Source organism: Erythrolamprus reginae, chromosome 8, assembly GCF_031021105.1.
Source record: "Erythrolamprus reginae isolate rEryReg1 chromosome 8, rEryReg1.hap1, whole genome shotgun sequence".
In the NCBI taxonomy this organism is placed as follows: Eukaryota; Metazoa; Chordata; class Lepidosauria; order Squamata; family Dipsadidae; genus Erythrolamprus; species Erythrolamprus reginae.
In genome coordinates, this window is record NC_091957.1 from 11783742 (window position 1) to 11805232 (window position 21491).

General features: G+C 44.4%; 1 protein-coding gene across 4 annotated transcripts in view; it reads left to right on the forward strand.

The window, feature by feature from the left end:
- Positions 1-14721: 14721 nt before the first annotated feature.
- NEK6 (NIMA related kinase 6) overlaps positions 14722-21491 on the forward strand; it is an 82363-nt gene continuing 75593 nt past the window's right edge. For 2 of the 4 annotated variants that reach the window (XM_070758855.1, XM_070758854.1), the window contains exon 1: positions 14723-15065. The gene's annotated coding sequence lies outside the window, so the exon portion shown is untranslated. Of the gene's footprint in view, positions 15066-21491 lie in introns of all 4 variants that reach the window. The other 2 variants (XM_070758853.1, XM_070758852.1) reach the window with 2 other exon arrangements.

Genomic DNA, 21491 nt, shown 5'->3' on the forward strand with positions numbered 1-21491 from the left:
AGATAGATAGATAGATAGATAGAGATAGAGATATATAGATAAGATAGAAGATGATAGAGATAGATTAGATAGATAAATGATAGATAGATAGATAGATAGATAGAGATAGATAGATAGATAGAGATATATAGAGAAGATAGGTAGAGATAGATTAGATAGATAAATGATAGATAGATAGAGATAGATAGATTAGATAGATAGAAGATAGATAGAGATAGATTAGATAGATAGATGATAGATAGATAGATAGATAGATAGATAGATAGATAGATAGATAGAGATTAGATAGATAGATAGATAGATAGATAGATAGATAGAGATAGATTAGATAGATAGATAGAGATAGAGATATATAGATAAGATAGAAGATGATAGAGATAGATTAGATAGATAAATGATAGATAGATAGATAGATAGATAGATAGAGATAGATAGATAGATAGATAGATAGATAGAGATATATAGAGAAGGTAGGTAGAGATAGATTAGATAGATAAATGATAGATAGATAGATAGATAGAGATTAGATAGATAGATAGATAGATAGATAGATAGATAGAGATATATAGATAAGATAGAAGATGATAGAGATAGATTAGATAGATAAATGATAGATAGATAGAGATAGATAGATAGAGATAGATAGATAGATAGATAGATAGATAGATAGATAGATAGATAGATAGATAGAGATAGATAAGATATATGCTGCTCAAAAAAATAATGGGAACCCTCAAATAACCCATCCTAGATCTGAATAAATGAAATATTCTCATTTATATTGTTCTATACAAAGTTGAATATGCTGATAACATGTGAAATTGATTGTCAATCAGTGTTGCTTCCTAAGTGGACAGTTTGATTTCACAGAAGTTGGATTTACTTGGAGTTATATTGTGTTAAGTGTTCCCTTTATTTTTTTGAGCAGTGTATATATATGTATATATTCAAATTTGTAAAGAACTGATAAAGAAATAGGATAGTTCTATTTCGAGCTTTTTAGCTCTTGTCAGCTAGCCATACTCTCATATGATTCGTATGTTTTTATCGGCTAGGCTTAGATTGTATTTAAGGCGACGTAGTTCCAAACTTTCTAAAACCTATGATTGTAAGCCTAGTTGCATAGGGTATCCTGTTGCGAGTAGAGGAGTGGAGGGCTCTTCTAGTAAAGTATCTCTGGACATTTTCTAGAGAGGTTTACTTTAAGTTTGTATCTATTGTGTGCTCCTGTATGGTTGAATCTGAAGTAGTCATTGCTGGAATGACATTGTAGAAGATGGTTTTATGGGCTATGCTTAGGTCATGTTTAAGGCAATGTAGTTCTAAGCTTCCTAAGCCCAGGATTGCATGTCTAGTTGCGTAGGGTATTCTCTTGCGAGTGGAGGAGTGGAGGTCTCTTCTGGTAAAGTATCTCTGGACGTTTTCTAGATTGTTTATGTCCAAAATGCGGTGGGGGTTCCAGACAGATGAGCTGTATTCAAGGGTTGGTCTGGCGAAAGCTACCAGCCAAGCCCCACTTCCCCTTTCAGAAGGCTTGTCTGTCTCAAAGCGGCCAATTTCAGTCGTGTGGTTCCAAGTTCCTAGCCCCTAAGGTGCAGAAGGCAGGGCATGGCCCTTTCAAAACATCCTAGCTTTATGCTGTTCTGCCTGCCCACACCCTTGTCACTTATAGACTGCCTGGTAAGAGCTTCAGGGTGGACGATTTTATAGCCCGCCGTTGCAAGCTTGCAAATATTTCGGTCTCTTGCCTGCCTTTCCAGAAGCAGGAACCGCCGCTGTCTGGCGTCACAGTCGGTGACAAACACCCGACAGGGAGCTTTACAAACAGGCGGAACTCCAGGTGACTCAAGCAAGCGAGTCAAGAGGCATATTGCCACCTGAGAGGAAGAATTAGTCACCGAATGAAAGCTACTCCTGAATGTTGTACATGGTGGTTGGCCAACCCCAGCTCTGGGGCCAAGGGACCATCCACAGCCCCGTTCTCTGAATAGGTAGTCCTCGAGGTACAGTGGTACCTCTACTTACGAACTTAATTCGTTCCGTTCCGTGGCCAGGTTCTTAAGTAGAAAAGTTTGTAAGAAGAAGCAATTTTTCCCATAGGAATCAATGTAAAAGCAAAGAATGTGTGCGATTGGGGAAACCACAGGGAGGGTGGAGGCCCTGTTTCCTCCCAGGAGATTCCTAGAGAGGCCCCGCGGAGGCTTCTCCCTCCTTTTCCGGCCTTGTTTCCTCCCAGGAGATTCCTAGAAAGGCCCCACGGAGGCTTCTCCCCGCCTTTTCCGGCCTTGTTTCCTCCCAGGAGATTCCAAGAGAGGCCCCACAGAGGCTTCTCCCCACCTTTTCCACTCAGAGTGTAAGAGTGTAAGACGCACCCTAATTATCAACCTCTTTTAGGGAGGAAAAAGGTGCATCTCATACATTGAAAAATACGGTAATTGGTTACAATAAAGAAACCAGAGGATTTCTGTCCTCTGTTGGGGAAGGGGTAGCCACAATTGGGGGGGGGGAAGCGAGTCCGTGTGACTCAACAGTAACAGTAACACTCCAGGCCCTTTCAGCCACAATTCACACCCGCAAAATTGTAGGTGTCATTTCACACTGTGGCAAACTGCTAACAAACGGCAGGAAGCTGCGTGTTTCACCTCCTCACCCCTGCCCTGCCAGTCTTTTAAAAAAAAGGGGGCCTTTTATTGCACTCACAAACTCTGTCTGCGATGGTTTGAGGGCTGTGGTGCATGTTTTACACAAACAAACACACACACACACACACACACACACAGAGGCTCCTACTGCGGAGCACCAATAGCAGCCTACTGATGATGTCACAGGCCTAGTGACGGTCTCTCGAGGCCGCCATTTTTTTTCTTGAATTTTTTAAATCTTTTTTCCTGATTTTGTTGTGGTTAGCTCTGGCCCAGCTCCTGCCCCAAGGACTGTGGATGTGGGGGAAACATCCACATGCTGCCGGCCTGTTTTGCCCCCTGTGGAATCTGCTGATGAAGGCTCTTCTGACCAAGAAGACATGAGTGACAGGGAGGAGGAGAGTGTGGCAGACAGCTCAGAAGGAGCTCAATTATCTAGCTCCTCCTTGGATTCAGAACAAGAGTTAATGATACAGCCACGCATGCGGAGAGCGATGCATAGGCAGCAACAACTGAGAGATTATTATCAAAGAAAATGAGGCCACCTGTGGTTGGGTGGGGCTGTGGTAATTAGCAAGGCTGCTATAAATAGCAGCCTGTGGGTTTGGCCATTGTGGAGGATTATCTGATCATGGTGTTTGGTGACTGCTTTACTGACTTTGACCTTTTGTGTGCTGATTTTTCCCCGCTTTGAAACTAAACCAGGGCAAAGTGTGTTTCACTTTGTGAAAGAAGAAGGACTGTGAATTGCCTCACAGCTGCAAGCTAAATATCTCAGAACTGATAAGGGACTTGTACAAATTACCAGTTTGTTTGGAGACCAGTGCTCTTTGCTATCCCAAAAGAGGGCTTAGGTTAAGTGAATTTCCATTATAAAGAACATTGTTTTGAATTTTCAAACGTGTGTGTGTCTGAAATTTGTACCTGTGAATTTTTGGGATGAGTGTACCAGAGAGCCCGACAGAACAGATTTGGGCGGCATTTTTTTTCTTGAATTTTCTTGATTTGGGGGGTATTTTTTTTTAAAAAAAATCTTCTTCTGAGCATGCGCAGAAGAAGACCATGTTACTAACTTCACAATGGCAAGCGGTTCACTTAATAAACTGTGCCAAGTTTAGGAAGGCTTTTACTCCCCAGATTTAAAATCGTCTTTATTCTTACTATTAAAAAGCCGAACCTTTGAAGAGGCAGGTTTTTAGGAATGGAGGTTGCGTCGCCATTTTGTTTTGGGTGGGTTTTTTATTTTTATTTTTCGTTCTGAGTTCCAGGCACTGTCGATGCAGCAACCATCTGGTAAGTCACAACCCACCCCTGCACATACAGACAAATACACCCACCCACATGCACACTTATACGCACACTTGGCCTTGTGCTGACTCCCAGGGAACCTTGATTGTTGAGGTCCACGCGTCTCCGAAACTGGTTTACAAAACCAGGGAATTTGGATTAAAAAGCTGATGCTTTTGTGTGCAAACATTTTGTTTTGATATGGTTTTTTTTAAGGTCCCTGTTAGTGCATCTCTTATTTGATGTCTCTGAAAGTAATTACGTGGTTTGGTCCGTCGCCTTCCATAGGATTGCGTGCCATCCACATTGCAGGTCATGACCTTCGATGGTTAGAATTCTTTTATTTTTTTAAAAAACTATCCATTCTTTCATCCATGTCAACGAAGGCTGCCTGGCAGGATGATTCCCAGACCGGTAGACCCATTCATCCTCTTAACCTGGAGTCTTGCAACCGCTTACATTTAATTCTGACGCTTTTGTGAATGGGTGCTGATGCGTTTTAATGCTGTACAGTCAATAAGAACAGAGCTGAAACTAGGGACCTTGGATGTCTTCTACTCCAGCCCGCTGTTCACGTGGAGCCCTATTGGAGGGCATGCAAGACTTTTTATTATTATTATTATTATTATTATTATTATTATTATTATTATTATCATCATCATCATCACTATCACTATCACTATCACTATTATGATGATGATGATGATTATTATTATTATTTTTCTGCCGCACGAATCCCAGCAACCGGTTAGGTCTCAAAGAGTTGGTTTTCTCTGGGTCCCGTCGACTAAACAATGTCGTTTGGCATGACCCAGGGGAAGAGCCTTCTCTGTAGCAGCCCCGACCTTCTGGAACCAGTTCCCCCAGGAGATTAGAATTGTCCCCACCCTCCTTGCCTTTCATAAACTTCTTAAAACCCACCTCTGCCGTCAAGCTTGGGGGAATTGAGACACCTCCCCCGGGCCTATACAGTTCATGGTAAGTTTGTGTGTATGTTTTTTTGCTTTTTAATAATAATAATAATAATAATAATAATAATAATAATAATAATAATAATAACACTTATTAGATTTGTATGCCGCCCCTCTCCGAAGACTTGGACTTTGCCCTGTGTCAGCGGATTTTCAGCCTTGGCAAAGGCCATTTCACCTTCTGGACACTTCAATCACTCAATTGACAAATAATATTCTATTTTTGTGCCCTTTAAAGCACAAGTAAGAGTTAAGCTCTTGTTTTGATCGGAATCTGCGGGAAAGAGTCAACTTTGCAAATTTGGGAACTTTTTTTGGGCCAACTTTTCATCCAAATTTTTTTTTTATTATCTGTGGTGGAACTGTGTGTATGTATGTGTGTTTGTGTGTGTTTCTCTCTGTGTGTGTGTGTGTCTGTGTGTTTGTTTTGCTTTTGAAAAAAAACCCACCATCCTGGCCAAGCCTGTAAAAGACACTTCTGAATTCCACAGCCGAGTTTGCAAACCTGCAAAAAAATAAAGGTTGGACTTGGAATGAGAACACGAGGGGGGGGGGGGGAATGGAGGGAAGTAATTGTAGCTTCTGGATGGGGGAACATCTGGCTGTGAAATCAGGAAGCGGAGCCAATTCCCTCCAAACAATTTGCCACTAGCATCAGGCAAGGGAGCTGCCGCCAATTGGAGCATTCCAGAAAAATGAGCTTGGAAAAACACAAGCATCACACACACAGTTGGCGGTGTGTGTGTGTTTAGGAAATCAGGGGAAGGGACGTCTGCCTTGTTCATCACAACTGGTGAATTTGGTTTCAGTTTCAGGAGGAGGAAGGAGGGGGGGAGGAAGGCAGCCTGCAACAAAAGGACACACAGCTGCCAAGCCCCAGGCTTCTCTTGCGCTTTCCCCCCTCCCGCCCTCCCCCAATAACACCCCCCAAAAGTTACAGTAATGAATTCCACATTCTAGGATAAATGGAAGTGTGAAACTTCCAGCAAATGAAACAAAGAAGAAGGGGGGGGGGGGTAGGAGGGAGGGGGAGGGAAGGAGAGAAAATAAGGAAGGAAGGAAGGAAGGAAGGAAGGAAAGGAGGCAAGGAGAGGGAGGGATGGAGAGAGGGAGGGAGGAATGAGAGGAAAGAAGGAAGGAGAAGAGAGATGGAAGGAAGGAAGGAAGGAAGGGAGAGAGAGAGAGAGAGGGATGAAGGAGAGGAAAGAAGGAAGGAGAAGAGAGATGGAAGGAAGGAAGGAAGAGAAAGAGAGAGGGAGGAATGAGAGGAAAGAAGGAAGGAGAAGAGAGATGGATGGAAGGAAGGAAGGGAGAGAGAGGGGGAGGAATGAGAGGAAAGAAGGAAGGAGAAGAGAGATGGAAGGAAGGAAGGGAGAGAGAGAGGGAGGGATGAGAGGAAAGAAGGAAGGAGAAGAGAGATGGAAGGAAGGGAGGGAGGGAGGAATGAGAGGAAAGAAGGAAGGAGAAGAGAGATGGAAGGAAGGAAGGAAGGAAGGGAGAGAGAGAGAGGGATGAAGGAGAGGAAAGAAGGAAGGAGAAGAGAGATGGAAGGAAGGAAGGAAGGAAGAGAAAGAGAGAGGGAGGAATGAGAGGAAAGAAGGAAGGAGAAGAGAGATGGATGGAAGGAAGGAAGGAAGGGAGAGAGAGGGGGAGGAATGAGAGGAAAGAAGGAAGGAGAAGAGAGATGAAAGGAAGGAAGGGAGAGAGAGAGGGAGGGATGAGAGGAAAGAAGGAAGGAGAAGAGAGATGGAAGGAAGGGAGGGAGGGAGGAATGAGAGGAAAGAAGGAAGGAGAAGAGAGATGGAAGAAGGGAGGGAGGGAGGAATGAGAGGAAAGAAGGAAGGAAAAGAGAGATGGAAGGAAGGGAGGGAGGGAGGAATGAGAGGAAAGAAGGAAGGAAAAGAGAGATGGAAGGGAGGAATGAGAGGAAAGAAGGAAGCAAGGAGAGGGCTGGGAGAAGGGAAGCAGGAGGAAGGAAGGAGAAAAGGCAAGCAGGCTGAGAAGCAGATTTTATTTATTTTATTTTTATTTAATTATTTATCCAGTACACAATACATATGGAAGAGAATAGACATGAAGTGATATATATAAAGATAATATGTAAAAATAGAGGAGAAGATATATGAAAGGAAGAAAATATATATGATATATGAGATAAAGGAAAGACAATTGGACAGGGGACGAAAGGCACACTGGTGCACTTATGCACGCCCCTTACTGACCCCTTAGGAACCTGGAGAGGTCAATCGTGGATAGTCTAAGGGGAAAATGTTGGGGGTCAGGGGATGATAATACAGAGTCTGGTAATGAGTTCCACACTTCGACAACTCGATTATTAAACTCATATTTTTTACAGTCAAATTTGGAGCGGTTAACATTAAGTTTGAATCTGTTGTGTGCTCTTGTGTTGTTGCAGTTGAAGCTGAAGTAGTCATTGACAGGCAGGACGTTGCAGCATATGATCTTGTGGGCAATACTTAGTTGTAGAGGAGCAAGAGAGAGAGAGAATGAGAGGGAGGGAGGGGCTTCCTGCTAGGCATTTGAGCCCTCAAAGTGTCTCCTTTCCTCCCTGTAGATTCAGATCTCTAAACCTTAATCAGACAGAGAGAGACGGAGGGAGAAGGAGAGAAGGAGAAGGAGAGAGAGGACAAGAGGGTATGAGAGAGAGAACGAGAGAATGAGAGAGATAGAGAGAAAGGGAGAGGGAGAAGGAGAGAGGAGAGGGGCAGTGTGAGAGAGAGGAGAGAACAAGAGAGAATGAGAGAGAGAATGAGAGAGATAGAGAGAAAGGGAGAGGGAGAAGGAGAGAGGAGAGGGGCAGTGTGAGAGAGAGGAGAGAACAAGAGAGAATGAGAGAGAGAATGAGAGAGGACGAGAGAGAATGAGAGGAGAGGGGGTAGCAACAGAGAGGAGAGAGAGAACGAGGAGAGAGAGAACAAGAGAGAATGAGAGAGAGAACAAGAGAATGAAAGAGAAAGAGAGAAAGGGGGAGGGAGAATGAGAGAGGAGACAGAGTAGCAACAGAGAGAGGAGAGAGAGAACGAGGAGAGAGAGAACAAGAGAGAATGAGAGAGAGAACAAGAGAATGAAAGAGAAAGAGAGAAAGGGGGAGGCAGAATGAGAGAGGAGAGGGGCAGTGAGAGAGAGAGGAGAGAAAGAGAGAATGAGAGAGAATGAGAGAGAATGAGAGAGGAGACAGAGTAGCAACAGAGAGAGGAGAGAGAGAACGAGGAGAGAGAGAACAAGAGAGAATGAGAGAGAGAACAAGAGAATGAAAGAGAAAGAGAGAAAGGGGGAGGCAGAATGAGAGAGGAGAGGGGCAGTGAGAGAGAGAGGAGAGAACAAGAGAGAATGAGAGAGAGAATGAGAGAGGAGACAGAGTAGCAACAGAGAGAGGAGAGAGAGAATGAGGAGAGAGAGAACAAGAGAGAATGAGAGAGAGAACAAGAGAATGAGAGAGAAAGAGAGAAAGGGGGAGGGAGAATGAGAGAGGAGAGGGGCAGTGAGAGAGGAGAGGGGCAGTGAGAGAGAGAGGAGAGAACAAGAGAGAATGAGAGAGAATGAGAGGAGACAGAGTAGCAACAGAGAGAGGAAAGAGAGAACGAGGAGAGAGAGAACAAGAGAGAATGAGAGAGAGAACAAGAGAATGAGAGAGAAAGAGAGAAAGGGAGAGGGAGAGGGAGAATGAGAGAGGAGAGGGGGAGTAAGAGAGAGAGGAGAGAACAAGAGAGAATGAGACAGAAAGGAGAGAATGAGAGAGAACGAGAGAGGGGGGCTTTCCTGCCAGGCCTTCGAACCCTCCACTTTTCCTTCCCAAACTTCCTTAAAGAGAAGTCACATGGTGGCATGCATTCATTAGCATTAATGCTTCCTTTGGGACTCCCGACTACATGGAAATCTGAGAATGGAGCAGGGACTTGCTGGGAGGGGGGGGACCTTTGGAGAAACCTAGCTGCATGTTTCCTTGGTCCACGAAGAAGCCTGGCAGAAAAGCAGGGCCTGGTTCCTCCTCCCTTCATTGCTTTCGAAGATACAACTGACCCCCCTGGACACCTTTGGGGCTAATTGTACCCCCATTCATTTCGGGAAGGCAGCAAGTATTTGTTTGTAGGAGGGAGGGATGGAGAGAGAGAGAGAGAGAGACAGAGACAGAGAGACAGAGAGACAGAGAGAGAGACAGACAGACAGACAGACTCTCACCACTAGCCTTTCCAACATTTGATTTGCTAATTGAAACATAATCCAAATTTGTTAAATTTATATACACTGCTCAAAAAAGGGGAACAATTAAACAACACAATATAACTCCAAGTAAATTTAAAAAAAATTTAATTTTTTTTTATTGGTTTCAAATATATTTTAAAAGTCCTATAATAATATACATATTAATTACAGTATTATTTGTACAATCACAAAATCCCTATTCGAACCATCCATATTTACATATTTATAGTCTTTATTTTACTGATCTTTATGTATCTTTTGTGATCTTTTTATATCTATTTCTTAACTCCATCCATCTGTGCTATTGTGCCCATATTTCATAATATTCAGAATCTCCTTGGCCCTTTAATTCCATTGTCAGTTTGTCTATTTCAGAACAATTATATATTTTATTAATTACTGCTTTTTCTGAGGGGGTTTCTGTATTTTGGGGCGAAGGTAAATCTGGCTGCAGTCATGATATGTAATATTAGATATTTTTCGGTTTTACTATATTGCTTTTTTTATTATTCCCAAGTAAATCAATAGTATCAATATCAACTTTATTTGATTAGTCAATCGACCATATCAAAGCGAGAAAAAGGACCCCATCAGTCGTCATAAAACTGTGACTGGTTAAAATACAATAAAATTGGCTAAAATAGAGGGAATTTGAATAAATAATAAGTTAAAATGCAGTATAATAAGCTAAAATTGAGTAGTAAAACATGAGAATATAACTCGTGCAAAGGATTATATTAAACAAATCTAAGATACTGATATAAAATATTCTTAAGTGAGTTCATCTTCTTTGCATGCCACCCCAATATGTCATATAAAACGTATTCTCATCTGAACAGCCCTGACTATAAAGTTAGCGGTTCTAGAAACTACATATATATTTGTACCCTGAAGAAAATATGATAATTGTTTATTACAGTCCCAGTGTATGATTTTGTCAAGTAGGGGCTGTAAATACTGAGGTCTTACTGAGGAGTATAGCTTACAATTGAGTAGCACATGTGCAATGTCTTCTATCTCTGGTGCACCACAAATGCATGTTCTCTCAAAATATGCTACTTGGTGGAATCTAACTGCTCAAATCTTGCTTTAGTGAGTGCTGTTCTATGGTATTGGGTCAGACCCATTGTCAGATATTTTTCTAGTTGAAAGGCTGTTTTGTTCTTGGCTAACCATTTCAGTGACCTGCACTTAGAAAGTGCCTCAATATCAGTTTGTGCATTAACATCTAAAACTCTTTGTTTAAATATTTCCTTGGCCTGATGTTCAGCTGAAAGCAGGTGTTACATTGAGAAACTGAAATATAGGGTGGTTTGAGAAAGTTGGTTGACCCATGTACAGTAGTGGGTTTGGGTGTGCCCATCTGTTCTTCTAAGCACATTTTTGGGAGTCTGTCAGGTTCCATTGGGAGAATCCTCCACCAATAGTTGAAGACTTTAATAACTCAAATCAAATTTCTGTGAAATCAAACTGTTCACTTAGGAAGCAACACTGATTGACAGTCCATTTCACGTGCTGTTGTGCACATTCAACTTTGTACATAACAAAGTATTCAATGAGAATATTTCATTCATTCAGATCCAAGATGTGTTATTTGAGTGTTGCCTTTATTATTTTTTGAGCAGTGTACATAAACTAGGAGAATATCAACAATTAGCTACCTTTTCACCCGGTTTGGAAGAAAAAGAGCAGAATGAATCAAAGATTCAGTTACATACATTCAGTTACCAAAGATAAAGGTTACATAATAGTAAATGAAAGAACGAATGAAAACGAAGATTTATCTCAGGATACTACAAAAATAAATACAAATATCAATGTAATTTACTCAACGTGCACTTGAATACGAAAGAAAGTCACATGGGATGCTTAAAACATGCTACCAATAGGCTGTAGAAACCGAGAGTCAACAGGATGGTTGACATAGTAAATGAAAGAACAAATGTTTTATATTTCTATAATGTTTCTCTTTTACTAGTATCATGTAAACATAGAGACATAGAAGATTGACGGCAGAAAAAGACCTCCTGCTCCATCTAGTCTGCCCTTATACTATTTCCTGTATTTTATCTTAGGATGGATCTATGTTTATCCCAGGTCTGTTTCAATTCGGTGACTGTGGATTTACCAACCACGTCTGCTGGAAGTTTGTTCCAAGCATCTACTACTCTTTCAGTGAAACAATATTTTCTCACGTTGCTCACGCAGCTCACCGCAAATACGAGAAACAATAATAAGCAATCCAATTAATAATACATTAAAAAAAACAATCTTAAAAAATTCTAATTTTTCAAAAAACTTCCCTTAACCATTCATTCAACAATCATACTAAAAGCATTCATTGGTCAGGGGGGTGGGGGAGATCTAGAAACCCCAGGCCTGGCATCAAATATGAGTTTTTAAGCACTTTCGGAAGGCAAGAAGGGTGGGGGCAGTCCGAATCTACGGGGGGAGCTGATTTCAGAGGGCCGGGGGGCCCCACCACAGAGAAGGCTCTTCCCCGAGGTCCCGCCAGCCGGCATTGTTTGGTCGACGGGACCCTAAGGAGACCAACTCTGTGGGACCTCACCGGTCACTGGGATTTATGCGGCAGAAGGCGGTCTCGGAGGTATTCTGGTCCGATGCCATGTAGGGCTTTATAGGTCATAACCAACACTTTGAATTGTGTCCGGAAACAGATTGGCAGCCAATACAGTCCGTGGAGTGATGACGAAATTCAATTCAATTCAATTCAATTCAATTCAATTTATTAGATTTGTATGCTGCCCCTCTCCGAAGACTCGGGGCGGCTCACAACAACAATAAAAACAGTATAACAATGGAACAAATCTAATAATAAAATTACATTTAAAAAAACCCAACAATTTAGAACCATACAACACATACATACCAAACATAAAATATAAGAAAGCCTGGGGAAGATATGGGCATGTCAGCTCATGGGGCTGCATTTTGGACGATCTGAAGTTTCCGAACACTCTTCAAAGGTAGCCTCATCATGTAGAGCAGTGTTTCCCAACCTTGGCAACTTGAAGATATTTGGACTTCAACTCCCAGAATTCCCCAGCCAGCAAATGCTGGCTGGGGAATTCTGGGAGTTGAAGTCCAGATATCTTCAAGTTGCCAAGGTTGGGAAAAAACGGATGTAGAGAGCATTGCAGTGGGCCCCTCCAACTCCTTATGGACTCTAATTTGCTAATGTTTATGTTTATACCAACACCTGCTATCTTGCACATGTTTGACAAAATAAAATAATAACAACAATAACAACAACAACAAAGCCAGGGTCCGCGTAGCCAGAATTGATAACTCCCTACCCTTCGTAAGGAGCACACAGCCACAATTGTAAATTGCAGCTTACAAAAATCTCAGCGGCTGTCTCGCGGAGTCAAACCCAAACAAAGGATATTATGACTTAGCCGTGACTGCTTAATGCAGTAATTACAGGAGAATTAATTTGTGTACATTTCCTCGCTCAGTCACTGTACAATTAGCAGGAGATCAACCGGAATGCAAAAATTATAGGCCTCTTTGCCCTGGTGAATGCTGATTTGAAGTCTGTGGTTGTTGGAGTTAAGCTTTCTTCCCGTTTTCCAATAGCAGGCCCGGCAGGGAAACCAAACAGGATTAATTTTGCACGGTTAAGGTCCCGCCCAGATCGGGCAGATCGCTGGCAGATTTGCCAAAAGGCTTCTGAGTCCCAGGGTTGTTTTTATTTTTCCTTTGTTCAGCCCCAAAGGCAGGAGTCCCCAAACTTGGCAACTTTAAAGACTTGTAGACTTCAACTCCCAGAATTCTCTAACCAGCCGGCTGGAGAATTCTGGGAGTCGAAGTCCACAAGCCTTAAAGTTGTCATTTCTATAGAAGATTGGTGGCAGAAAAAAACCTTTATGGTCCATCTACATGGCATTGGACCAGATTACCTCCGGAACCGCCTGCTACCGCACGAATCCCAGCGACCGATAAGATCCCACAGAGTTGGCCTTCTCCGGGTCCCGTCAACTAAACAATGTCGTTTGGCAGGCCCCAGGGGAAGAACCTTCTCTGTGGCGGCCCCGGTCCTCTGGAACCAACTCCCCCCGGAGATTAGAACTGCCCCCACCCTCCCTGTCTTTCGTAAACTACTCAAGACTCATTTATACCGCCAGGCATGGGGGAGTTGAGATAGCTCTTCCCCCCAGGCCATTACGAGTTATGCATGGTATGTTTGTGTGTATGTTTGGTTTTATAATAGGGGTTTTAGTTGTTTTTTATTATTGGATTGTACATGTTGTTTTTATTATTGTTGATAGCCGCCCCAAGTCTATGGAGAGGGGCGGCATACAAATCCAATAAATAATAATAATAATAATAATAATTATTATTATTATTATCTAGTCTGCCCTTATACTATTTACTGTATTTTACCTTAGGATGGATCTATGTTTATTCCAGGCATGTTTAAATTCAGTTCCTGTGGATTTACCAACCAGGTCTGCTGGAAGTTTGTTCCAAGCATCTACGACTCGTTCAGTCAAATAATATTTTCTCATGTTGCTTGTAATCTTTCCCCCCAACCTACCTCAGATTGTGTCCCCTTGTTCTTGTGTTCACTTTCCTATTAAAAACACTTCCCTCCTGAACCTTATTCAACCCTGGCTGGAGAATTCTGGGAGTTGAAGTCCACATCTCTTAAAGTTGCCAAGTTTGAAGACCTCTGGTTACTGTTTTGGGGATCCGTGGCCAGATTTTGGGAAAAAGTGCAGAGAAGAGCAATTAAGTGGATTAAAAGGCGCAGAGACTAAAACTATATGTGTGTGTGTGTGTGTTTGCGGGTTTTTTTGGTTTTGTTTTTTTGTTTTCTATGTATTGCTTTCTTTTTTGTATATGTCAGTTTTTTAAATATTTTAAATAAAAATATTTTTTTTAAAATAAAAAAAGAATTACTGCCTACGGGCAAGTGCCCCCGCCCCAAACCCCATAACTTCACCAAACATCTTAGGGGATTGCAAGGGAAAAAGCTCCAAGCCCCCCAAAACGATCCATCCAAACCATCCAACAAGTGTCAGTCTTTGGTTCAACTTTTCCAAATCTTTCCGGAAGCCCAAAAAGGCTACAGTCGTTGCAAGAAAAGAACAACAACAACAACAACAACAACCGGAAACCACAAAAGATAAACTGTTGCTTTTGTCTGTTTATTTGTTCAGTTTTGGCTGAAACTTTTTCCCTCTTTGCGCACCGAAGTTCAGGGGCGCACAGGCGACGCGCAAACGTCGCCCTGAAAGAGAGGAGGGGGCGGCTGCTTTGGAGACCACCCGGGCTGCCAGACTCCGGGGAGGGGGGGTCGGCCTCCTCACTCCCACCCACCCCCCCGGGCCAGAAGGGCGAGGGGGCTCCGAGCCCCCATAAACTCGACCTCTCCAAAAGCGCGCGCTCTTTGGAGACCGTGGAGGAGCCGCGCGCGACGAGGCGTGCGCGCAAAAGGAGCTTTCCTTCCCCCCCCCCTCCCCCCGCTCCAAGCCGGGCCAACCGCCGCGGTAGAAGGCGCGGGAGCGCGCGCAAGTCTCCTCCTTCTCCTCTCCCCCCCCTGCCTGCTTTCCTGGTGCGTGCGCGCTCGTCCCCGTGGCGAGAGAGCGAGAAAGCAGCGGCCTGCGTGGCAGCTGGGGGGCCCCCGGAGAGGCCTCGGGAGCGCGCGTGGCGTGGCTGGGGCGAGCTGCCCGGCCTCTCCTCCCCCCCTCCTCCTCCGCGGTGCGGGGGCGGGAGCGCGCGGCCGGCAGGACGGAGGGAGCCGCCAGCCAGCGCGGGGACGCGCGCCATAAGGGGGCCGCCACCTCGAGTCCGGCCGCCGGAGAGCCCCGACTGCAGCCGCCGCAGCCCGAGGAGGAGCAGCAGCCGAAGAAGCGTGGGGCTGGCGGGCAGAGGCGCCACCGCCGAAGGGGGCCCGAGGGCGCCCGGTTGGCAGGTAAGCCCCGGGCTGGGGGGGAGGGGCGCTCCAGGCCCGTTGGGGGGGGACAGACAGAGGCGGGGGGAGGGTCCCCCCTTACTTTCCCTTCCTTCAAACTCTCTTCCCCCCCCCCCACGTCCCAGAGACCCTCGCTCCCCCCACCTCTGTCGGCACGATCGCCGCGGCGGAGTTGGAAGCGGGAACGTTAAGAGGTCCGTGCGGCCCTCGGCGTGGGTGGCGGCGGCCGAGTCTCCGGACGTGGCTCTGGCTCCCCTCCCCCTGGAAGCAGCCTCGCCTCCCCCCCCATCCCCAAGCCTCTTTCCTTCCTTCCGTCCTTCCTTCTTTCCTTCCTTCCTTCCTTCCTCTTTCCTCTTCTCTTCCTCTCCTACTTCCTCTTCCTTCTCCTCCTTCCTCTTCTTCCTCTTTTCTTTTTCCTCTTCTCTTCCTCTTTCCTCCTTCCTCTTTTTCCCCCTTCTCTTTCTTCCTCTCCTCCTCTCCTCCTTTCTCTTCTCCTTCCTATTATTCCTCTTCTTCTCCTCCTCCTTCCCCCTTTTCCTCTCCTCCTCCTCTTTCCTCTTCTTTTTCTCCTCCTCCCTCTTTCTCTTCTTCCTCTCCTCCTCCTTCCTCTTCCTCCTTTTCCTTCCTCTTCTTTCTCTCCCCCTCCTTCCTCTCCTCCTCCTTCCTCTTCTTCCTCCCTCTTCTTTCTCTTCTCCTTCCTCTCCTTCCTCTCCTTCCTGTTCTTCTTCCTCTCCCCCTCCTTCTTCCTCTTCTCCTCCTCCTTCCTCTTCTTCCTCTCCTCCTTCCTCTTCTTTCTCTTCCCCTTCTCTTCCCCCTTCCCCCTTTTCCTCTCCTCCTCCCCCTCCTTCCTCTCCTCCTCCTTCCTCTTCTTCCTCTTTTCTTTTTCCTCTTCTCTTCCTCTTTCCTCCTTCCTCTTTTTCCCCCTTCTCTTTCTTCCTCTCCTCCTCTCCTCCTTTCTCTTCTCCTTCCTATTATTCCTCTTCTTCTCCTCCTCCTTCCCCCTTTTCCTCTCCTCCTCTTTCCTCTTCTTTTTCTCCTCCTCCCTCTTCCTCTTCTTCCTCTCCTCCTCCTTCCTCTTCCTCCTTTTCCTTCCTCTTCTTTCTCTCCCCCTCCTTCCTCTCCTCCTCCTTCCTCTTCTTCCTCCCTCTTCTTCCTCCTCTCCTTCCTCTCCTTCCTGTTCTTCTTCCTCTCCCCCTCCTTCTTCCTCTTCTCCTCCTCCTTCCTCTTCTTCCTCTCCTCCTTCCTCTTCTTTCTCTTCCCCTTCTCCTCCCCCTTCCCCCTTTTCCTCTCCTCCTCCTCCTCCTCTTTCCTCTTCTTTTTCTCCTCCTGCCTCTTCTTCCTCTCCATCTCCTCCTCCTTCCCCCTTTTCCTGTCCTCCTCTTCCTCCTTCCTCTTCTTGCTTTTCTCCTCCCCATCCTTGTGCCTGTCCAGCCTTCTTTGGTCTTTCCACATCGGACTCGCTTGCTTTGAGCTTCGCCTTCAGTTGGAAGATTCTCTTGAGGAGGGGGGACGTCTTGGGAGGGGGCTTCCCAGAGGAGGGGGGCATGACATTGCCCTTTGGGGTCTGCATCGGGAAGGGGAGGGTCGAGAAGGCTGCCTGTCGGTCCTCCTTCTACTTGGACAGGTTCCTATCCTCAACCAGGCCCGAGTCAATTCCTGGCCATGGCAAAAAAAAGCCCACCCACCCAAAATTAAAACATTCCACCAGTTTGCATCTTGGCTTGGAAGATTAGCTGAGCAGCAGATATGGTGTGTGGGGGTGTCTCGGGCTTGGGGGGGCATTGATTTTGGTGGTGGGATGGTCAACCCTGGAAGACCCCCCCCACCTCCTCTCTGGAGCCCAGTTCCTCCTCTCCCCCCAACTTCTCCCAGAAGACCCAGCAAGCAGGAGGGGGGGGGGCTACCTTCTGCAAATCAGGTGCTTTGGGAGCCCTAAACCTCAGCTTGGAATGCCCCCCCCTCCCCAGGCGAGAGGATTGGGGGAGGCCCTGCTACCTTTGGTTGGATACAGAGCTTTCCAAACTTTAGGCCAAGGTGTCTTCTGGAGCCCCCCCCCCCCTCCTGGCCTCACCTGCAGCCTTTCCCCCCCCCCCCCCCCTCTCTTTGCTTGGACAGGTTTCTCTTCATTCCTGTTAGCCAAAGTTGGGGGTGGGATCCTTTTCCCGGGTCTTGATTTATGCACACATGACAGGGCAGGGAGGACTGTTTACACACCTGGCTTTATTTTTTTCTGGATTAGCCAAGTGCAGGAAGGAACTCCTCTGCTTCAGTTGCTACAAACATTGTCTGTCTGTTATCTATATCTACCTACCTAATCTCTTGTCTCTATCTCTTCTATTAACTCTGTTTATTATCTTTACCTATCTATCTCTATCTAATATCTATTTCTGTCTTCTATCTAATCTATCCATTATCTATTCTGTCTGTCTGTCTGTCTACCTATATCTGTATCTAATCTCTTGTATTTATCTCTTCTATTTTAATATGTCTTCTGTCTGTCTGTCTGTCTATCATCTATCTATCTATCTATCTATCTATCTATCTATCTATCTATCTATCTATCTATCTATCTATCTATCTATCATCTCTATCTAATCTCTTGTGTATGTATATATATATATATATCTTCTATTTAATCTATTATCTTCTATCCATCCACCCACCCACCCCTCCATCCATCCATCCATCCCATCCATCCATCTATCTACCTATCTATCTATAAAATCTCTTGGACCAGAATACCTCCGGAACCGCCTTCTACCGCACGAATCCCAGCGGCCAATAAGGTCCCACAGAGTTGGCCTTCTCCAGGTCCCGTTGACCAAACAATGTCGTTTGGCAGGCCCTAGGGGAAGAGCCTTCTCTGTAGCAGCCCCGGCCCTCTGGAATCAACTCCCCCCGGAGATTAGAACGGCCCCCACCCTCCTTGTCTTTTGCAAGTTACTCAAGACCCACCTATATCGTCAGGCACGGGGCAACTAAGACATCTCCCCCAGGCTTATTATATTTCATGTTTGGTGTGTATGTGCTGTATGGTTTTTAATTGTTGGGGTTTTTATATATATTATTATTAGATTTGTCCTATTGTTATACTGTTTTTTATATGCTGTTGTGAGCCGCCCCGAGTCTTCGGAGAGGGGCGGCATACAAATCTAATTAATAATAATAATAATAATAATAATAATAATAATAATAATAATAATAATAATCTATCTCTTCTATTTAATCTGTCTATTACAATGATGGTGAACCTTTTTGTCCTCGGGTGCCAAAAGAGCGCGGGCGAGTGCTATCAGACAAGCACGAGTGCCCACACCCATAATTCAATGCCCGGTGAAGGCGAAAACAGCTTCCCCCGCCCTCCGGAGGCCGCCTGGAGGCCGGAAATGGACTGTTTCTCAATTTCTGGTGGGCCCAGTAGGCTAAGGTGTCACTCTCCCCAGGCTCCAAAGGCTTCCCTGAAGCTGGAGGAAGGTAAAAACGCACTTCCCCATCCCCCTGGAGGCTCTCTGGAAGCCAAAACGCCCTCCCAGGGCCTCTGTGAGCCAAAAATCAGCTGGCCGGCACACACATGCACATTGGAGCTGAGCTAGGGCAACAGCTTGGGTGCCAGCAGATATGGCTCCGCTTGCCACCTGTAGCACCTGTGCCAGAGGTTCGCCATCACTGGTCTATCATTTATTATCTATCTATATCTAATCTCTGTGTCTTCTATCTAATCTATCCATTATCTGTCTATCCGTTCATCCTTCCGTCCATCCATCTATTCATCCATCCATCCTTTTGTATTTCTCTGTCTTCTATCTAATCAATCTCTCTATATCTAATGTCTATCTCTCTAATGTTGTGTATTTGTCTTCTGCCTATGTATACCTCTTCCTTCCTTCCTTCCTTCCTTCTTTTCTCTTCCTTCCTTCCTTCCTTCTTTTTTCTTTCTTTCTTTCTTTCTTCCTTCTCTTTTCTTCCTTCCTTTCTTTCTTCCTTCCTTCCTTCTTTTTTCTTTCTTTCTTCCTTCTTTTTTCTTTCTTTCTTTCTTCTTTCCTTCCTTCCTTCTTTTTTCTTTCTTTCTTTTTTTTCTTTCTCTCTCTCTCTCTTCCTTCCTTCCTTCCTTTCTTCCTCCCCCTCTCTCTCCCTCCCTCTCCCTCCCTCCCCCTCTCTCTTATCTATCATATCTGCCATATCTATCATGACCCGATTGTCCACAGAGGCCTCTTGTGACTAGCACCGTTTCTCTAGAACTATCATTTGTTGAAACCTCAAACTTCTCCGCAATAAACTTCAGCTTAATGTGAGGTTTCGGGAATGTGGTTATGGGCAGCCACCCTCCTGGAATTTTTAATGCCAACCTCCCGGCGTGCTTCGTGCCAGTAGGGCCATCGTGTAAAACCAGAAATGATAGGTGGAAGTAGGCCAATGGGCCTCCAGAGGAGAGCCAGGCAGCTCACTCTGGAGTTTAAATAGAATCATTTCCATGGAATAAGGAGTCGCCTCTGTGCTCCAGCTAGCTGCTCTTCCCCAGCGAGGGGATTTGAAACAGGTTTGCAGGAACCCATGTTCATAAGAACTATTCTCATTTCGGACAGCAGCAGAAGTACTTCAATTTCCCCCCTCTCCTTGCGTACACTCTGTAAACAGAAAGATATACCATATTTTTCAGAGTATAAGACGCAGCTTAGTTTTGGGGGAGGAAAATAGGGAAAAGGATCTGCTTACCAGGTATTCATCTGGCTAGCATCCTTAGTCTGGTCAGCTTCAGCACATTGTCTTCTCCCCTGGTCAGGGCTTTAAAAAAACTTTGTTTGGAGAGAGTAACAATGAAAGAGCTTGCAAGCCAGTAAGAGCTGGGAACATCATTAGAAGCTGATTAGGGCTGGAAAGAAACTTACTCAGAGCAAGTTAGAGCAATGAAAAAAAACCCTGCAAAGACTTAGGGCTTGGAAAACATTCTTCGCAGAGAACAACAATGAAAGAGCCTGCAAGGTAAGAGCTGGGTAGATAGTTAGCAGTTAGTTAGGGCTGGGGAAAAAAGCTACATTCAGAGTATAAGATGCACCTGAATTTTCAGCCTCATTTAAGGAGGAAAACTCCGAAAAAATACGGTAATATTGCATGTACTTACATGGTTTGTTTATTATATTTATATGCCACCCACTCCAACAGGACTCAGGGCGGCTAACAATAATCGCTAGTACTAGAACAATAAGAAATATAACTAGGCCATTACAAGTTATGCATGGTATGTCTGTGTGTATGTTTGGTTTTATAATAAGGGTTTTTTAGTTGTTTTATTATTGGATTGTTACATCCTGTTTTTATCATTGTTGTTAGCCGCCCCGAGTCTACGGAGAGGGGCGGCATACAAATCCAATAAATAAATAAAAATAAATAACAATAATAAAACAATAAAACTAGAAACATAGAAGATTGGTGGCAGAAAAAGACCTCATGGTCCATCTAGTCTGCCCTTATACTATTTCCTGCATTTTATCTTAGGATGGATCTATGTTTATCCCAGGCATGTTTACATTCAGTTCCTGTGGATTTACCAACCACATCTGCTGGAAGTTTGTTCCAAGGGTCTACTAACCTTTCAGTCAAATAATATTTTCTCATGTTGCTTCTGATCTTTCCCCCAACTAACCTCAGATTGTGTCCCCTTGTTCTTGTGTTCACTTTCCTATTGAAAACACTTCCCTCCTGAACCTTATTTAACCCTTTCACGTTTTTAAATGTTTCGATCATGTCCCCCCTTTCCCTTCTGTCCTCCAGACTCTACAGATTGAGTTCATGAAGTCTTTCCTGATCAGTTTCTTGCTTAAGACCTTCCACTGTTTTTGTCGCCCGTCTTTGGACCCGTTCAATTTGATCCATCTCTTTTTGTCGCACTGCTGGCCAAAACAGGGTGTCTGAGGGGCATGTGTGGCTGCCGCTTTGCTATTTCCAGGCGGGCCTGATGGGCCAGTTCTAAGAATCTCATGGGATGGATCCAGCCTTGAGCTTGACATCTTTGGTATAAATCTTATCAAAGGTGGGTTTTTTTAATTCAGGCCCCCAGCAGGCCTGGGGTCCATTAACAGCCAGCTGCCCCTAGGGATATGAATGTCTGTTGAATGAATGTGATATTTGGAGTTTTATTATTTATTATATTATTATTGTTATATTGTTATTGTCTTTTATTCTGTACTTACTGTTTCTTTTAAAAAAATATTAATTAATTTTTCTAAGTTTTAAAAAATGACATTTCAATAATTTAAAACAGATTTAAGCCCGATATCTTATATTTGTTACATTTCTGATATCACCTCTTTATGGATAAATATGTTAAATTACATGTTTATATACTGCTCAAAAAAAAATAAAGGGAACACTCAAAGAACACATCCTAGATCTGAATGAATGAAATCTTCTCATTGAATACTTTGTTCT